The 13256-nt window shown below is 42.5% G+C and overlaps 1 protein-coding gene and 1 long non-coding RNA gene across 3 annotated transcripts in view; one reads left to right on the top strand and one right to left on the bottom strand.

Annotated features, from left to right (window-relative positions):
* Window positions 1–6644: 6644 nt before the first annotated feature.
* LOC139407168 (uncharacterized) lies at window positions 6645–8168 on the bottom strand. The gene is made up of 3 exons (XR_011634075.1): window positions 8103–8168; window positions 6915–7018; window positions 6645–6809 (listed from the first exon to the last, which is right to left on the bottom strand). It is a non-coding gene; the product is annotated as an uncharacterized lncRNA (long non-coding RNA).
* A 427-nt stretch (window positions 8169–8595) lies between these two features.
* Window positions 8596–13256, top strand: part of LOC139407167 (nuclear receptor coactivator 1-like) — an 86197-nt gene continuing 81536 nt past the window's right edge. For both annotated transcript variants that reach the window (XM_071150685.1, XM_071150682.1), the window contains exon 1: window positions 8596–9126. The gene's annotated coding sequence lies outside the window, so the exon portion shown is untranslated. The remainder of the gene's footprint in view (window positions 9127–13256) is intronic.

Here is a 13256-nt window from a genome sequence, read left to right as displayed (position 1 = left end):
ATCACTGGCTCTAGGAAAAAGTATGACGTGAAAGTGTCTGTCGTGCAGCCTCAGTTTAGCTGCCTGATGATTGAGTTAACGTCCATCCCACTGGGCCCTGGGTTGCCAATGTTCTTCAAAAGACCTGCCTTGTCCCTGGCAGCGTGGCGAGCCACAGACAGCTTGAACGGCCATATGAAGTTGCTGACCACACGGAAGTTCATCCCCACAGAGTAGATCTCATGGATCAGGTCCTCTAGACAGATTATGCCGTATTTGCCTGAGAGGAGATGGAAACATTGTACATGTATCTCAATGAAAATCGCTGTCGGAAAACCACCATTTCATATTTTCTGATGCAACATTTTGATTGCTAAATTTGACATGTACATACAAAATGTATCAAGACTTGTTACATCATACTGATGAAAAATACATACTATAAATGGATCCTTACCATATGCTGCTCAATGAGTGTGTTGTCTGTGAGAGCGACCTTTCACTTGCCTGTCCTCTTTTCAAGATCAGCTCACAAACAGACTTCAAGTTGGGAAACCTGTTTAGTGTGAATAATTCACCATCGTTAGTACAATACATTGTCAGACAAGCTGGTTCTACAAGTTAAGTGAAATGTCTTCATTGCAAGCTCTAAACCCAACAATGCAGTATTACTGAACAAAAATATAACATGCAACATTTTAAAAGATTTGACTGAGTTACAGTTCATACGGAAATCAGTCAATTAGGTCCCCAATCTATGGATGTCATATTACTGGGATTAGATAGTTAGTCACAGATCCATAGAAATAAATTAAAAAGGGGCGTGGTGTGACCATTTTCCTTATGCAGAGAGACACCTTCTCAGAGTTGATCAGACTTGATTGTGGCCTGTGGAATGTTGACCCACTTCTCTTTGATGGCTGTGCGAAGTCTCTGAATATTGCCGGGAACTGGAACACGCTTTTGTACACGTTGATCCGGAGCATCTCGGACATGCTCAATGGGTGACATGTCTGGTGAGTATGCAGGTCATGGAAGAATTGGGACATTCAGCTTCCAGGAATTGTGTAAAGATCCTTGCGAAATGGGGCCATGCATTATGCTGAAACATGAGGTGATGGCGGTGGATGAACTGCAGGACAAAGGGCCACCGGATTTTGTCACGGTATCGCTGTGCATTCAAATTGCCATTGATAAAATGCAATTTTGTTAGTTCTCCGTAGCTTATGCCATAACCACATTATGGGGCACTCTGTTCAATACATTGACATCAGCAAACTGCTTGCCCACAATACCATACGCGTTATCTGCCATGTGCCCAGTACAGTTGAAACCGGGATTCATCCACGAAGAGCACATTTCTTCAGTCTGCCAGTGGCCATCGAAGGTGAGCATTTGCCCACTGAACTCGGTTACGACGCCAAACTGCAGCCAGGTCAAAACCCCGATGAGGACGACCAGCACGCAGATCAACTTCCCTGAGACAATTTCTGCAGAAATTCGTCACTCGTGCAAAGCCACAGTTTCATCAGCTGTCCAGGTGGCTGGGCTCAGACAATCCTGCAGTTATGAATCCAGATGTAGAGATCCTGGGCTGGCGTGGTTACACGTGGTCTGCAGTTGTGATGACGGTTGGACGCGCTGCCAAATTCTCTAAAATGACGTAGGCAGCTTATGGTAGAGAAGGGAACATGACATTTTGGCAACAGCTCTGGTGGAGATTCCTGCAGTGAGTATGCCAATTGCACGCTCCCTCATAACTTGAGACATCTGTGGCATTTTGTTGTGTAACAAAACTGCACATTTTACAGTGGCCTTTTGTCCCCAGCACAAGGTGCACCTGTGTAATGATCATGCCGTTTAAATCAGCTTCTTGATATGCCACACCTGTGGTCAGGTAAAATGCTCCTTAACAGGTATGAGAACAAATGTGCACATTTGAGGGAAATAAGCTTTTTTCGCAAATGGAACATTTCTGGGATGTTTTATTTCAGATAATGAAACATGGGACCAATACTTTACATGGTTTATATTTTTGTTCTATGTGAAAATAAGGTAGAACAAAACACAAGAAATACAAACAGGACATGAGAAAGTAAGCCATATACAGGGTCAGTTCTAATACCATATTTATCATGTGCAGGGATATTGGAGTGATAGGGGTAGATAGGTATAGGGGTAAGGTGACTAGGCCTCTGGATATATGATAGAGTAGCAACAGTGTACATATTTGTATGTGAATGTGTGCGCACGAGTATAGGGTCAGTATCAATGTGTATGCATGTTATGTGTGTCAGTAAATGACTGTGCATGAGTGTGCAGAGACAGTGCAAAAATAAAATGCACTATATACAAAAGTATGTGGAAACGCCTTCAAATTAGTGGATTCTGCTATTTCAGCCACACCCATTGCCAACAGGTGCGTAAAATCAAGCATACAGCCATGCAATCTCCATAGACAAACACTGGCAGACTTTCAACGTGGCAACGTCATAGAGTGCCACCTTTCCAACAAGTTTGTCCTGGTTCAAATGTAATCAGTGTTATTGTGAAGTGGAAACGTCTAGGAGCAACAACAGCTCAGCCGCAAAGTGGTAGGAAACAAGCTCACAGAAAGGGACCGCCGAGTGCTGAAGCTCGTAGCGCGTCAAAAATGGTCGGTCCTTGGTTGCAACACTCACTACCAAGTTCCAAACAGCCCCTGGAAGTAACGTCAGCACAATAACTGTTCGTTGGGGGCTTCATGAAATGGGTTTCTATGGCCGAGCAGCCGCACACAAGCCTAAGTTCACCATGCACAATGCCAAGCTTCGGCTGGAGTGGTGTAAAGCTTGCCGCCACTGGACCCTGGAGCAGTGGAAATGCGTTATCTGGAGTGATGAAGAATAATGGTCTGGGGCTGTTTTTCATGGTCGGGCTAGGCCCTTAGTTCCAGTGAAGGGAAATCTTAACACTACAGCATACAATGACATTCTTGACAAATCTGTACTTCCAACTTTGTGGCAACAGTTTGGGGAAGGCTCTTTCTTGTTTCAGCATGACAATGCCCAAGTACAAAGTGAAGGCCACACCGAAATGATTTCTAGAGATTGGTGTGGAAGAACTTGACTGGCCTGCACAGAGCCCTGACCTCAACCCCATAGAACACCTTTGGGATGAATTGGAACACCGACTGCGAGCCAGGCCTAGTCGCCCAACATCAGTGCACGACCTCACTAATGCTCGTGGCTGAATGGAGGCAAGTCCCCACAGCAATGTTCCAACATCTAGTGGAAAGCATTTCCAGAAGAGTGGAGGCTGTTATAGCAACAAAGCAACATATTAATGCCCATGATTTTGGAATGAGATGTTAGAGCAGGTGTCCACATACTTTTGGTCACATAGTGTACAAGGGTCAACTCAGTCCGTGTAGCCATTTTGTTAAATATTTAGCAGTCTTATGGCCTTGGGATAGAAGCTGTTCAGGAGCCGGTTGGCATCAAACTTGATGCACTGGTACCGCGTGGAAGCAGAGAGAACAGTCTATGGCTTTGGTGACTGGAGTCTAACGATTGTCCTTTCACACCGCTGTTGCGCCTTCGACTGTGCGTGGACCATTTTAAGACCTTAGTGATTTGGACACAGAGGAACTTGAAGCTATTGACCCGCTCCACTGCAGTCCACGATCTGCACCTTGGTCTTACTGACGTTGAGGGAGAGGTTGTTGTCCAGGCACCACACTGCCAGGTCACTGACCTCTTCCCTGTAGGATATATCATTGTCGCGTCACAACGCCTACCAGCGTTGTGTCGTCAGCAAACTTGGTGTTGTGGGTGTGCCATAACCAGCCTTTCAAAGCACTTCATGATTGCAGATGTGAGTGCTACAGGGTGGTAGTCATTGTAGCATGACGCCTTAGAGTTAATAGGAACAGGAATGATGGATGGTGGTCAATTTAAGACATGGGGATTACAGACTGGGACAAGGAGGTCAAATGTTAAGATGCCTGCCAGCTGTTCTGCGCATGCTCTGAGAACGCATCTTGGAATGATGTCCGGCCCCGCGAGTGACCTGATTAAGACCTTACTCACTTCAGCCTAGGAGAGCAAAATCGCCCAGTCCTCTGAGTCGGTGGAGGCCCTCACGCACAGCACAGTATGCTGTTATTGTTGTTGAGTTCTTCTGGTAGAGCGGCATCATTGGGAAAACGACGGCAGGATCTTCCTTTGTAATCTGTAATCGACTGTAGCCCCTGCCACATGCTGGAGTCGGAGTCTGGAATATGATTCCACCTTATTCCTACTTTGTCCTTTTGCTCATTTGATGACTCTGCGGAGGTCTTAGTGGGACTTCATGTACTTGATCCCGTCCTCAGCCATAGCCTCAAGGCTGGCTGCCCTGTGCGCGGTAGCCCTGTCCTTTAGCTTAGCGCCAACCTCAGTGTTAACCCAGGGTTTTTGATTGGGGAAGCAATGAACCATCACTGTGGGGACATCGCCGATGCATTTCGTAATGAAGCCGGTGACTGAGGTGGTGAGCTCGTTGAGTCTCGTAACATATTCCAATCAGCGCTAGCAAAGCAGTCCTGTTGCATAATCTCTGATTACGATGATCATTTCTCAACGGAACAAGTCACAGATACTTCCTGTTTGAGCTTCTGCTAAACTTGATCTGATTTGCAGAATGGGGATGAGGGAGGGTGTTGTATGCCTGCTTGTGGGTAGAGTAACAGTGGTCTAGGACTATCGCCCCTAGTGGTGAAGGAGAAGTGTTGGAAGTTGGGCATCACGTGTCTTAACGACACAGAATTAATATCACCGGCAACAAGAGAAGCAGGCTCCGGGTGCATGTTTTCCTGCTTGTTTATAATTTGTTATTTTTTTTGTTCTGAGGTTGAATGTATACAACAGTCATGATAACAGCTGAAAACTCCCTCGGGAGGTACAAGGGTCGACATTTGATCATCAGGTGAACAATGGTTTGAGATTTCCACCGTGCTCGAGTCAGAAAACCATTTGTTGTTGATGAGACAAACTCCTCCCCATTTCCTTGACAGTCCACTTAGTGAATGGAGAAGCCATCAAGCTGGATAGCCATTGGGGCAATGTTTCCTCCAAGCTCCCCGGGAACTGCTGGGCAGAAGAAAAATTAGCCCGTTCAGAGAAGCACGAGATTGAACTCCACTCAACTTCCTTTAGTTTTCTCATGTTAGTTAACACCATTAACTTTTCCCTTTACCGTGGGAAGTGTGATCAAATTAACGCAATATCCACTTTCAATGCAACATACCAAAACAAAAACGAGCTATGCAAGAGATTTTTGTGGCAGAGCGCATCAGAGTAGGATTCTATTGCAACACAGAGCAGTGCGCCATAACCAATCAAAGCTGCAGTATGCCTATAGTCACCATTGGTCTATGTGACCCGATTCAGGAAACTAGGCGTATGTCGCAAGTCACAACTTCACAGGAGAGCCGTTAGAACGTAAAAAATGTTATCTAGCTACATTTAACAAAATACTCGTCTTAGTGTGCCAGAGTGCAGAATAACTGATTCATTTTTGAACACTCAATACCTGTTGAATATGTCCGTGTCAGTAAACATTGGCAACAAAGCGTAATTCAATTGTTGCCAGCAGCACAGTTAGTCACCAACGCTCTGGATAGCCAGCTCTGCTAGGGTGAATAAAATGGTCAGAGTGGGGTGTTCTCTCATTATGTGTCTGGAAGTAGCTAGCCAATGTTAGCCAGTTAGCTTGGGTGCTTGACTGTCGTTGTGAGGTCAGAGCTTTTGGATCAACCTTACTTATTGGCCAGAGTGTCCAGTGTGGCTCTGAAGGCGAAACGCTCTGCATTTACAAATGGACAATCTGTCACCAACGCTCTGGATTACATAACAGCCTAACCAGCTCTGCTAGGGTGAGTAATGTTCAGTGAGCTGTTCTCTCTCTCTCTTAAAATGTCTGGAAGTAGCTGGCAAGTTAGTACAGAATGCTCAGATCAACTCTTAAAGAGATGGGTGTGGCTAAGGCATAAGAGGGTAAGAACAATGTTGAATGGGTGTAGACAAAGGGCACTCCAATAGTAGTACCAAAACAGTGAAAGACTTAAAGCATAATTACTTTCCCATTGTTTCCTCAAATGCAGTGTATGATATACCATTTTGTAGCTACGAGTCTCTACTTGTATCCAATGTAAAAAAAAAGAAATCAAAAAGAAATTCAAAATGTTGCTACAAGACCGAAACCAGCTGGTGAGTCACACATAGATTTATGCCATTCACTTTGAACTGTTTTACAACATAAGCGGCGTCGATTATTATGTGCTTGTTTTGCAATCAAAGAAAGAGCTGCATGTAGCCACGTGTGCACTTTTGTTCATATTCTTTGCTAGATAGTGAGTTATTAGGCCAGTTATAGCTCATGTGTCTACATATCAAAGCACTTAAAATGGTTTGAGAATAGTGTTTATTTTAATTTGTTCTTAGTCTGATTATTATTATTTATTTTTTTTGTTCTTGTACAATAGTTTTCTCATGTTCTGTATTGTGTGGACCCCAAGAAGAATAGCTACTGCTTCAACAGCTAATGGGGATCTGAATAAAAGATTAGCTCAAAAAGGGCTGCCAACAGCTTTATTTGCGCCACCATTGCAATCAGATCATGTAGCTACAGATTTCAGTCACTCACTCTCTGATGCGGACAGCGAAGGCCAGTCTGTTATTTGCAGAGGGCATGGCTGGAGCTGGTTTGTGAGCTGATCTCCTGATACGGGTTTCATCGTGATGCTTTCTATGGCTATCCTTCAGGAAGTCCTCCAAGCGCTTGAACTTCAAGGGTTTGCCTTTGGATACCTGGATGAACACAATCTACACTTGTTGATGTCCAACAAATTCATCAAAACGTTTATGGTAAATGACTGGAAGACCACTATGGTAAAACTGACCACAGCGAACTACCTTTCCCTTCTCCAGAAGTGCACGGTTTTGTGGCTTTGATGGCTTGATAGGCCTTCCTCTTCTTCAGAAGGTTCTCAGGAACCAACTTTATCACCCTCTTCGCTCTAAACACGTTTCAGGTTTGATTAGTCGTATGTACAGGATACACATGGTATACACCGTCCAACGAAATGCACACTTTCTGGTTCCTTCTCGACAATGCAACAATAAGAAATTATAAGATAATACGAACAAAATAAATGCAGAAGACAACATAAAAAGACATCTCAACACTTATATACAGATTATACAATGGTGAGACAAAAATGACAAAGCACATTGAACTATAGACAACTTCCCAGTACATAACACTGACGTCAAGCACAGATGCGAGCGACTCTTGGTGGCCGTAAGAAAGACGTCGCCATTGCGCCAATTCAACAGCCTATGTTTACGTTATTACTCATACGTTCTCATACGCTAATAATTATGTTTTGATTATTGATTGAACAGTCGCAAAGATTGCATTTGGTTGTGGTATTTTCAGCAGTTGGCTAGAATACTAACGCTCACTGATATAGGCTGTAGCTAAAGCTAGCCAAAGAGCCATTTTACTGGTTGGTGTTTTAAGTATAACGCAGTTGATTTGCGATGACAAACACATTAAGCGTGACATTCATGCGAACATTAAAATCCAAAAGTAGTGTTAAATGCACTCATAAGAAACTCCCCCTTGTTCTGCCACCAATTTGGGCGCATCGCCCTCGTGCGACAATGTTTGCAAACATAGAAATGGGTCTATTGACAAGATTATTCCCCTATCCAGCTGTGACAACAAAATGCATGACATTCGGATCTGATTGAGTGAAATGAGGCTAGCTAGCCAGTATTTAAAAGCAAACGAAACTAAAGTTACTAGTTACATGCCATTCTGATCACATTGCACAATTATTTGTTTGCAGATTGTGTCGTATTACCTGTGTCGAACCCGTAAAATGTCATTATGTTTGCATAGTTCCGGCTGATGGGACTATCATGTGTAACTGACCCATTTATCTAGCGCTCTGCATTGCTTATCTTTCAGACAAATGATACAAATACACGGCTTGACGGACTTCTATTGGACTGTTACATTTAAATTAGAGAATGTATGAATAGTATTCATTTAGCAAAGGATGCACTTAGATCGACATGAAAACAAATACGTACTCAGAATCCTGTTCTGCCATCACGAATCCGATGCATGCGTAACAATATGTGCTGTCGCAGAAAAACTACGTCGAAGACTCCCCATCCTTGCTATGTCTAATCTGCCACCTAGTGGCGTGCGAAGCGAAAAACAATAACAAGTGTTCAGTCTCTCTCTAAAAACAATAGGTATTGTCTTGAACATATTTCTGACATGACAATGTGTATGTAAAGTACAATGTGTACGAAATAAATGGAGGAATAAACTGAACTGTGCAAACTGACTTCATTGCCAAATTAGAGTTATCCCACTATGTGAACTTTATCTCCGAGGTACAACAGCTTGTTAAAAAAACACACAAAAACATTCATAACAAAAACCTCTAAGAGGATTTTACATCTCTATGGTGACATTTCAAGTGCAGCTTGCTTCCTTGCCCTCTCCTCGGGAACGAGCCTATTTGCTGTCATTGTGCGTGCACGAGCTACCATTGTTTGTTTGTGTAGCGACATGTTGAAAATGGCGGAGAGGAGAGACCTACGCGACATAAAGAGTCAAATATGAGTAAAACGTGAATGACAATTTCATAACCGCAAATTGGATTTCGTAATAACTTAATTTTTGAAGGCGATACGGAGTAATGTATAGCTGAAAACAGCGACATTATTTTGAAACTGGCTTTGAATTAGCCAACATTGCTAATATCGCTAGCTTCAATAGTGTGATTGTTTTTACTCGCAGGCTTGTTTGTCAACATTAGCCAACAACCATGTTCTCCCTGGCTTGTGTCAGACTGCAGCGCCAGACCACATTATCCATAGCGTGTGGAAGAGATTGATTCATGGAGCGGCAGAACAGAAAACCAAGGCACCCGAACTAGCTGGCACTGGCCGCCCAATTTACGGGCTTTACTGTTAAATATTTACATCCGAATTAGCCCATTTATGCATGGAAATTGAGCGTCTAACTTTAACCAACGAGAGATTGCATTGAAATTGAATAAATACAGAAGATAAACACCAGCGTATACGGAGATTGAGGCAGGTAAGTCAGCACAACACCCTGCAGAACTGCCGCAAAATAGTTTGGACTAAACCAGATTTAGCCGCGGACTGCGAACAAGCTAACGTTAGCTAGTAGCGAAGGATCAAACGTGAAGTGGGCCAGTTAACCAGCTAACGTTGACCTTCCAATAAATCATTCAATTGAAACCATGTATTTGATAACGATATATTAAAACGTTAATTTGTGAGATTGCAAACAAGTTGATTTGTTTGAGAAGTTTGTTGCATGTAAGGAAGACGGCTATCGCCAACATTGAATCCTTGACCCAGGAATGGATGTTATTTTTGTCAATGTCTCGTTATGGAGTAGTAGAGCACGTGCCTCTTGTTTGCCAGTTGGCGAACTATCTGTACTTAAAATGCAATATTCGATCCAATTAATTGTTTCCATTAGTGTCCCTATTTGGTTAATCAAACATTATAGTACCTTTTGGATTAAGTGCGACCACGCTGGGAAGCTAGTTCTCCCTACCTAGCCATTGATTCAAGGTGAATTGGGCGTATTTTTATTGGCTAAGGTAGCTAATCAATTAGGGATCCATTTGTGACGATGTCAACGTCATTGACTGATTTGCACCTGCGTGATTGGACTGGAGAGTGAGGCTCAATTATAGAATTATGGACGTTGCTTTGGCCACACCACCAGTCAGGCATTTTCATCGGTCAAATTCAAGTACATATAGTACATTGTCCTCCGTTGTGGACTGTTTTTTGTTACACATAGTATTTTATACCATGGTATTGTTGAATTACTTGTTTTTGATTGGCATTTTAGAGGATGCATTAGTTCCCTTTATAGAGTACCACAGAATGAGTCATAAAACCTAGTGTCAAACAAGGAAATGGTTCTAATAATTTTACCACCATTAATTTTCAACAGGTTTTTTTTAGAAACATTTAAAGTAAGGGCTGTGTTTTTTGTAGGCTTACCCTGGCGTGACGTTTTGATAACTGTGTAAATCTCTCTAGGACAAGGTGACTTATCACTCACTATATTCACCTGTGTTTACCCCCCCCCCAATGAAATGCTAATGTGGCTATCAAAGAACTACAAATGCCATGATCAGGACGACACTGCCGAATTGAGGCAAAGGTAAGAATCTCTGGATTAACTATCTAATAAATTGGCTACGTTTCTTTTAAATTTGACAATTCTGTGTACTCTCGTGTGGCAGTTTTACATTGACGCTACCTGTTAGCAAAGGTGTCAGTTGGGGTGGCGTGCCGGATCTTGCTGGGATTTGTAGTTTTGCATGATGTATACTTTGATTCTAATTAGCATGTTTGATTCTTTGAGTAAAAGTCACCCTGTCCTAGAGAGATTTACATGGTTAGCAAAACGTCTCGCCAGGGTTAGCGTACATGAAACACAGCCCTTATTGTAAGTGTTTCTAAAGTTCCCTATGGGAAAAATGAATGGTGGCAAAATTATTGGAAGCATGTCCCTGTTTGACCGCTAGGTTTTATGGGTATTATGACACCTCCACTGTGGAGCTGTTTTTGCATGGTAGAATTCAATGGCTATGGTTCATTTTTATGTTTGAGCTGCTTTTGAAAGCAAAAGTCAAATTGAAAACATTGGCATTGTTGAATCAGATTTTTATAATAGCAAGCTAGGACTGATGGTTTGGTTAGCTAAACTAGCAAGTCTGTTTGGTTACCAATGCCACTACTGTCGCTATCTAGTGAACTTGCTAGCTACTTCAGTGGGTGTTGAACACATTTCTAGCGACAAATGCGTTCAATTATAGCCATGGTATAAAAGGGATAATCAACTCGTGGCTCTATGCGTTCTCTGGAAAATAAGGCAACTCCGTGGAAGGTTAGTTCTACTCCACTAGCGTGTCGTAGAACACACCTTCCTCATCGTTCATTATTTTCTATAGAATGCACATCCTCTTCATTATCCCCAAGGAAATGTATTGAATTCTTATTTGTTTAAGAATCCATATTTTAATTCGGGGTTCTTTATGCACATCTTTGGTTGTAAATGCAGTGCAGTTAGGATAGGCTGAGCAAAAAGTGTGTGTATAGGCTATAGGCTACTTGCCTAGGCCTCGTTGGCAGTGTTTAGACATGCAGCCTAAATCAGATTTTTCTTTTCTCACTAATTGGTATTTTTGACCAACTAGATCAGCTCTGACAAATATCTAATGTGAAAAGATCTGATGTGATTGGTCAAAAAACTGAAGTCAATGCAATCAGGCCTTAGCTATGCAGGTCAAAGTTGGTACTCTCTTCACCAGCAGTTTCATTTGCTTTTGTTTGTCACACTGCTATCAAGCTCCGGAACAAATAGGTCATATTTGACTACTAGTTTGCACTCCTTTATCAAATCTTAATGGTCTTTATTTCCCCCGTCTGGATTTATTTCCTCTTGCTGAAAGAGAGTAAGAAATGTATCACACTCATTAGGACAGTGGGTTTGGGTAATAAACAATATGTCGCAATAATCCACAACCTTGTTACCTGCAACATTCTAGCACAGTAGCAGATGAATTTATATGGCCATGGCCTTGATTTGAGCATTTCTCAGAAGAGGGAGACATGACTGACAAATTGTTATTGAATTTAGGCTTAAAGTGTCAATCAGCAGTTGAAACAATAACAAAGTGACCCCCTGTTTCGGTGACAAGCTGAGGGATGGGGCTGGAGAAGCATCACCACTCATATACAGAGCTATGGATGCAAGGACTGACCATGATATCAAAATTATAGTTTTGACCATGTTTTGGGGCTATACGGTGTTTTTTTTAAATGTTTACTTTGTTTACAAACATTGGAGTTAAACAAGCATATATTTTGGTTTCTGATGGGGTACGACAGATGTACTAAGCTCAAGAGACATTTCTAAGTTATATTCTTTAAGAATCCATGGGTACATATCATTAATCTATTAGTCCCAAAATAGATGTAGTAACCTCTGACTGCCCCTTTTAATATTAAAGCATATTCATAATGTAGTGGGAGCTAAATCAGTCCAGATCTTTTATGATTTGCCTAAAATATAAATTTAAGCACAACCATTCTCGACAGCCTTTTCAGTGTAGTCATGTTTAAAGCATTCCTTTTCACAAGCTTAGTGAGGATTTTTTTTTTTTTTTTACCCAAGGCACCTGCATTAGTGTGCATGGGCTAAAAGGTGAAAAGCTTCATATAGGCTAAATGATTTTGGTAGTATTATAGTGATGAATTGGTAAGATTGATTTTACATTGGTGGTTTTAATGGACAAGCATGATCCAAAACCTTGTGAGGATGATCAGATTTCTGTGTGTGTGTGTGGTGGAGAGGAATGGAGCGGGTGCTCAGCTGTGCCTCCACAGCCGTCAGAGAGCTGACCTACATTCTCCTCTCCCTGGAAAAAAGCTTGTGCAGCAGGCTGTGTGAATTTGTGGGGGTAGGGAAGGAAATAGAGGGAGAGAGTGAGAGGGAAGAGAGCGCTGTGGCGCATTCACTGATTTTGAGCTGAATAACCAGATCCCAGTGTCCCATTAATTATTTTATCGGGGCATGCTAGGAAGAGAACTGAGACAACCGTTTGTACAGTGGAACTGTACTGCGGGAGTGAGATGCTTGGCTGTGGTTTGGCAGGCAGTGTGACTGACTCCCATGGGCCTCCCTTTAACTTGTTGTGGTGAAGAGAACGTTTTTTTCCCCTCTCACATACAGTAGCATCTGCTGACTGGATCTGTGCCCTCAGGAGTCATTTGAAACAGATTTTAGAAACGGTAGTGAAAATCTCACCCCCAAAGTTCAAAGTACAGGATGTTGTAGCAGGTGAAGTGCTAGAGGAACATCAGTCAGTGTTAACGGCCTGCTGCATCATGCCTCTTGTGTCTGGAGACGGTTTTGTAGCGGGTGTGTTGTCATTCCTTTAGGCTCAATTTTATTCTAATAGAGCATCTATTAGCCTATTTGTTGAAAAGTCTGGTTGGTTTTACTTCAGCAGGACAGATGGGGAGCAATGTATTGCCTGTCAGTGATGTCATATTTCCTCATCATGGAGGGATGAGCTGTAGGCTATAGGCTGCTAACATATATATAGTCACAAACGTGCCACGGTAAGTGGCGAATGTCTCATAGACCTCAATGGGAGAAGGGGGGGCTGA

This window comes from Oncorhynchus clarkii, chromosome 4 (assembly GCF_045791955.1).
Source record: "Oncorhynchus clarkii lewisi isolate Uvic-CL-2024 chromosome 4, UVic_Ocla_1.0, whole genome shotgun sequence".
Taxonomy (NCBI): domain Eukaryota; kingdom Metazoa; phylum Chordata; class Actinopteri; order Salmoniformes; family Salmonidae; genus Oncorhynchus; species Oncorhynchus clarkii.
The sequence above is the reverse complement of the archived record's forward strand: the minus strand, read 5'-3'. Positions and strand labels throughout refer to the sequence as shown.